This window comes from Papio anubis, chromosome 1, assembly GCF_008728515.1.
Source record: "Papio anubis isolate 15944 chromosome 1, Panubis1.0, whole genome shotgun sequence".
Lineage (NCBI taxonomy): Eukaryota > Metazoa > Chordata > Mammalia > Primates > Cercopithecidae > Papio > Papio anubis.
The window spans coordinates 51,155,282-51,161,922 of NC_044976.1; the positions used below are offsets into that span (position 1 = coordinate 51,155,282).

The following is a 6,641-nucleotide window of genomic DNA, read 5'->3' on the forward strand; positions in this document are numbered from 1 at the left end:
AGGTGATCCACCTGCTTTGGGCTCCCAAAGTGCTGGGATTACAGGCGTGAGCCACTGCACCTGGCCTAAAATTATTATTATTTTTAGAGACTGGGGTCTCATTATGTTGCCCAGGCTGTGCTCAAGCAACCCTCCCACCTCAGCTTCCCAAGTAGCTGAAACTACAGGTGTGAGCCACACTGCCTGGCCAGAATATGCATTTTACTGAGATCCACAGGTGACACAGATACACAATAAACTTTAAGAAACAATGCTGTAAATCATAGGATACATGCACTGGAATGATTTTGAAAACAATCTTCAACTCCCTCATTTTACAGGTGAGCACACTGAGCCCAGGAATGAAAGGGACTTGTCTTTCTAAAAGACCTGTATCACCCCCATTTGGAGACCAACGTCTCCACAATGCCCACATCCTTAGCTCAGCATTCCAGGCCCTCCCATCTGGCCCCTGCTGACCACTCCACTTGCTACTTCCCCACCTATACTAGACAAACCAATCCCTCTGACCCACTCCTCTTCTCTCAACTCCTCAGGCTGTTTTGTCTATGTGAGCTGCTCTTTCCACCTCTCTCCAGTGTCAGTTCAAACTATGTCCCCCGATCGCCAGCCTTTGTCTAGGATGCCTTCCTAATCCTTACTGGTTGACAGTGGACTGTGGTTAGCCAACTGAGGGCTCCTCCACTTCCTGAAGCACGTGGTCATGGCCTGTTTTACCAGACTGAGCACCATAAGGATAGGAACCAAGTCTGATTTCTTTATTTGCCTTCCAGGTCCCAACACAGAGTGAAGCACTTTGTAAGTGCTCAGTTTATCCTATGTGGTTAGTAACTTATAACAATGCTTCTAGGTCTATTTTTTTTTTTTTTTTTTTTTTTTGAGACGGAGTCTCATTCTGCCCCCCAGGCTGAAGTACAGTGGCACCATCTTGGCTCACAGCAACGTCTACCTCCCGGATTCAAGCAGTTCTCTACCTCAGCCTCCCGAGTAGCTGGGATTACAGACACCCATCACCACGCCCGGCTAATGTTTTTGTATTTTTTTTTAGTGAGAGAGGGTTTCACCATCTTGGTCGGGCTGGTCTTGACCTCCTGACCTCGTGATCCAACCACCTCAGCCTCCCAAAATGGTGGGATTATAAGCATGAGCCACCATGCCAGGCCAACTTTCTGCTTTTAAGACTATGAAATCCCAAAGAGTAGGGACCTGATATTCTCTGCCTTCTCCATCTCATTCATGAGGCTCACGTGCGGGAGCACACTGGGCATGTGTTCACCAGCTAAGCTGGCTGGCTCAGCTTCTGATTCTAGCCATTCCTGTAATGTGTGTGTGGACCCAGGTCACTGCAGCATGCTCACGGAAATCCAAATGACCAAGAAAGGTTGCAACACCAAGGACAAGGAAGGAATCAGGTTTCAGGATAAATCATCTCAAGTCAGGGGTGAGATTTACTGCCTTCTAAAAAAAGCTCACAAGATTTCAAGCTATGACCCCAAAAGTCTATTCCTGAGGCCGCCTGCCTGCACAAAAAAACTGACACAGTGAGGTGCTCAGCCCATGTTGATGAGTGAATAAATTAATCTGGACTTCTAAATGTAATCAAATACTGACTGTACTGACTGTCAGAAAAAAGCAGTTGTGCCAGAAGAGAACTGTAACTAAATGTCACACGGCATTAAAGTATACGCCCCTAACCTTTGGCCACAAACCCTGCTATCTGCTGCAGCCTGCCTTTCCAGCTTGGTCTCTTCCCTCCCATACACACTCTTTGAACCTCATCCCAAATTATTTGTTGACCCTATAAACATCATCTGGTTTCACGTTCTGGTGCCTTCACACATGTGATTCCCTATGCCTAGAATGCTCTTTCCTCTCCCTTAATTAAGGTAATTATTTTTCCTTCAAAACCCAGGTCAAGGCCAGGTGCAGTGGCTCACGTCTGTAACCCCAGTGCTTTGGGAGGCCGAGGCGGGTGGGTCACCTGAGGTCGGGAGCTCGAGACCAGACTGACCAACACAGAGAAACCCTGTCTCTACTAAAAATACAAAATTAGCAGGGCATGGTGGCACATGCCTGTAATCCCAGCTACTTGGGAGGCTGAGGCAGCAGAATCGCTTGAACCCAGGAGGCGGAGGTTTCGGTGAGCTGAGATTGTGCCATTGCACTCCAGCCTGGGCAACAACAGCGAAACTCCGTCTCAAAACAAACAAACAAACAAACAAACAAACAAATCCCAGGTCAAGTAGTGCCTCTTTCGAGAAGCCTGCTCTGACCACTGACTGCCGCTACCAGCAGGCTGGATGCCTCTGTGCTTTAGCAAGTGCTGCTGCTTCCTTTTTTTTTCTTTTTTGAGACACGGTTTCACTGTGTTGCCCAGACTAGAGTGCAGTGGCTATTTTACAGGCATGACCATGGTGCACTGCAGCCTCAAACTCCTGGGCTCAGTCTATCCTCCCGCCTCGGCCTCCTGAGTAACTGAAACTACAGGCATGAGCCATCACACACAACCATATTTTGTTTTTGTTTTTGTTTTTGTTTATGAGACAGAGTCTCGCTCTATCGCCCAGGCTGGAGTGCAGTGGCGCGATCTCGGCTCACTGCAAGCTCCGCCTCCCAGGTTCACTCCATTCTCCTGCCTCAGCCTCCCGAGTAGCTGGAACTACAGGCGCCCACCACCAGGCCCGGCTAATTTTTTGTATTTTTAGTAGAGACGGAGTTTCACCGTGTTAGCCAGGATGGTCTCGGTCTCCTGACCTCGTGATCCACCCGCCTCGGCCTTCCAAAGTGCTGGGATTACAGGCTTGAGCCACCGCGCCCAGCGTTTCTTTTTATGAGAGTACTTACCATGTTCTTTTTCTGTTGTCCTCCTTCCCTGCCTACTAGACTTGAGTACCTTGAGGGCAGGGCCTGGGTTTTATCTATTTCTGTGTCCTCAGTGTCCAGCACACAGCATGACACAAAGGAGAGGTATTTATTGAGCACATGCCCAGTGAAAAGAATGTGCAGTAAAAGAGTTATCGTCAGTCAGGAAATTTACTCCCACACCACCATGGAATTCCTCGTTTAGGAAAGGCTTTTTTTGTTGGAGAATAAATTATTTACAAGCATCTGACCTCCTAGGAAAAGGCTAGAACAGTGAATAGTAGATGACAGTTGAGAATGACTCAGGAAGTATAATTTTACCACTATTGCAAAACACACATACATTGTTCCTGGTAGATGCATAATTTGTAGGAGATGGACACAGCACCCTCTATAGAAGGGTCCCCCGGGCCGGGTGTGGTGGCTCATGCCTGTAATCCCAGCACTTTGGGAGGCCGAGGTGGATGGATCACAAGGTCAGGAGTTCGAGACCAGCCTGGCCAACATGGTGAAACCCTCTCTCTACTAAAAATACAAAAATTAGCTGGGCGTTGTGGCACATGCCTGTAGTCCCAGCTACTCGGGAGGCTGAGGCAGGAGAATCGCTTGAACCCAAGAGGCAGAGGTAGTGGTGAGCTGAGATTGTGCCACTGCACTCCAGCCTGGGCAACAGAGCAAGACTCTGCCTCAAAAAAAAAAAAAAAAAAGGTCCTCTAGGCCGGGCGCGGTGGCTCAAGCCTGTAATCCCAGCACTTTGGGAGGCCGAGATCGGCGGATCACGAGGTCAGGAGATCAAGACCATCCTGGCTGACACAGTGAAACCCCGTCTCTACTAAAAAATACAAAAAACTAGCCGGGCAAGGTGGCGGGCGCCTGTAGTCCCAGCTACTCGGGAGGCTGAGGCAGGAGAATGGCATAAACCCAGGAGGCAGAGCTTGCAGTGAGCTGAGATCCGACCACTGCACTCCAGCCTGGGCGACAGAGCGAGACTCTGTCTCAAAAAAAAAAAAAAAAAAAAGGGACCTCTGGATATAAGGCCCCAAGAAAATGTACACACAAATTATGAGATCTGGATCAGTTATCAATCTTAGGAGTTGATTTAATTCTATAATGTGGGACAAGTCCCTTCTCTCTCTAAGCTTCGGTTTCTTCATCTGTAAAATGGGGATAATAATGTCTAGCTTAAGTCCAGGTTCAGTGGCTCATACCTGTAATCCCAGCACTTTGGGAGGCCGAGGTGGGTGGATCACCTGAGTTCAGGAGTTCGAGACCAGCCTGGCCAACGTGGCAAAATCCATCTCTACTAAAAATACAAAAATTAGCCAGGCATGGTAGCACACACCTGTAGTCCCAGCTACTCGGGAGGCTGAGGCAGGAGAATCGCTTGAACCCAGGAGGCAGAGGTTGCAGTGAGCCAAGATCATCCCACTGCACTTCCGTCTCAGAAAAAAAAAAAAAAAGTGGGGGGTGGGGCCCAGAGAAGAGACAAGGGCATGAGCATTAGATCGCCATGCCTTTCTTGGATGTGCTGAAAACATTCGGCCTTAACATAGATTGATGGTGGACAATCCAAAGTGCTGAACAGCCCTACAAGAGTCCTGCTCTATGCCAGGCTTTTCAAAAAGAATGGATAGAATGTGCACATGGAATCGTTAGTATGTATAGAATCTATAGAATATCATGATTTTATAGAGTGTATACTTCAGCAGAAAACAATGAGACATGTGAGTACCATTAGGAAGCAGCAGGATAAGCCAATAAAGGAAGGGAAGTACACACACCTCCACCTCACCACATGGGCAATGGGGAGCCTCAGCCCTGAGCAGAGCAGCTGCTGATGTCTGGAGGCTGATTTTCCTGTTCTCTGTTCTCCACTGGAAAGGTTGTTTACAGAAAACCTCCTTGTCAAAGTGTGTAAAAATAAAGGATTGCTCCATTCCCCCCAGCCCCAGCCAAAAAAAATAATGTCTAGCTTGCAGGATTTGCAGGAGGATTTTATAATAATAGCCAATACTTATATAACAGTTATATCTTGCCAAGTCCTGTTTTTTTTTTCTTTCTTTTTTTTATTTTTTGAGAGAGTCTTGCTCTGTCACCCAGGCTGGAGTGCAGTGGCAGGATCTCAGCTCACTGCAACCTCTGCCTCGGAGGCCCAAGCAATTCTCCTGCCTCAGCCTGTACTACAAGTGTGCACCACAACGCCTGACAAATTTTTGTATTTTTAGTAGAGACGGGGTTTGGCCATATTGGCCAGGCTGGTCTCGAACTCCTGGCCTCAAGTAATCCACCCTCCTTGGCCTCCCAAGTTCTGGGATTATATGACTAAGCCACTGTGCCTGGCCTTGCCAGGTCCTATTTTAAGAGCCTTATATCTGTAATAGCATAAATATACAGTAACTCAGTTAATCTGCTAGACGCTATGAGTTAAGGAAGATTATCACACCAATTTTATACGTAAAGAAACGGACACCGCTGGGCGTGGTAACTCATGCCTGTAATCCCAGCACTTTGGGAGGCTGAGGCAGGTGGATCATGAGGTCAGGAGTTCAAGACCAGCCTGGCCAAGATGGTGAAACCCTGTCTCTACTAAAAATAATAAAATTAGCCAGGAGCAATGGCAGGCGCCTGTAATCCCAGCTACTCTGGAGGCTGAGGCAGGAGAATCGCTTGAACCTGGGAGGCGGAGGTTGCAGTGAGCCGAGATCGTGCCTCTGCACTACAGCCTGGGAGACAGAGTGAGACGCCACCTAAAAAAAAAAGAAAAGAAAAAAAGAAATCGACACATAGATGTGTCACGTAACTTCTCTAAGATCATATGGCTAGTAAATGTGGAGCTGGGAGTGAAATCCGGGCAGAATGGCTTGCTCTGGAGCCATGCTCCTAACAAGTACTGTATTCTATATCACCCCTCCAATAAGATAATTACATAAAAGTGAAGGTGTCTGCCCATAATAAGGCATAACAAATATTGACAATAAGAAACCCAATGCCCATAGTTGGTGAGATGAAATAAAATGGATTAATATTAAGGAGTAAAATATTACCTTATTGCTCCTTTTTAAAATGTCTTTACTATTACAAACTCTTGCAACTGGAAGGTTTTCTGTCTAAGGTCTGGGTTAAGATGCCTAAAGGTAAGCTGGCTTTGCCTTCTCTTGAGGAAATGAAGCAGGTTCTGAGCCAGAGGGTATTTGAGGGACAACAGGATACCATGAAGTTAATTCCTTCCAGTCGGGCCATGTTCTGGGCCCTAAAGAGAGAGAGAAATCTAGCCGGGCGTGGTGGTGGGCACCTGTAATCCCAGTTTACTCAGGACGCTGAGGCAGGAGAATGGCGTGAAGCCGGGAGGCGGAGCTTGCAGTGAGCTGTGATCGCCACTGCACTCCAACCTGGGTGACAGAGCAAGACTCCGTCAAAAAAAAAAAAAAAAAAAAAAAGAGAGAGATAAATCAAATCCAGTCAATGCTCCAGAGGAGCTCCTAACCTATTTGGGAAGGCAAACAAAAGGCACAACCCCAATAGAGTAGACTCTTTGGAGGGAAGCTCATGAAAGACAATTAACCTAATTATGGAAGGGTGATCAGGAAAGGCTGTGAGGAGGAGATGCCTCAATCTATTAGTAAATGCAAGTAAAGGCACATTTGAAGAAAGCAAGAAAGGATTTCCTGGCGGAAAGAAAGCCATGAGCAAATACACAAAGGCTTAAAGTAGCACTGTATATTCCAAGAGCTACGAGTAATTCAGTATAGCTAGAGCAGAGCCAGAAGACATGGAGTGAA

General features: G+C 47.2%; 1 pseudogene across 1 annotated transcript; it reads left to right on the plus strand.

The window, feature by feature from the left end:
• The first annotated feature begins 4,291 nt into the window (after positions 1–4,291).
• Positions 4,292–4,799, plus strand: LOC108583957 (annotated as a pseudogene). The gene has a single exon (XR_004185190.1). The product of XR_004185190.1 is annotated as an NADH dehydrogenase [ubiquinone] iron-sulfur protein 5-like (transcript).
• Positions 4,800–6,641: the final 1,842 nt, after the last annotated feature.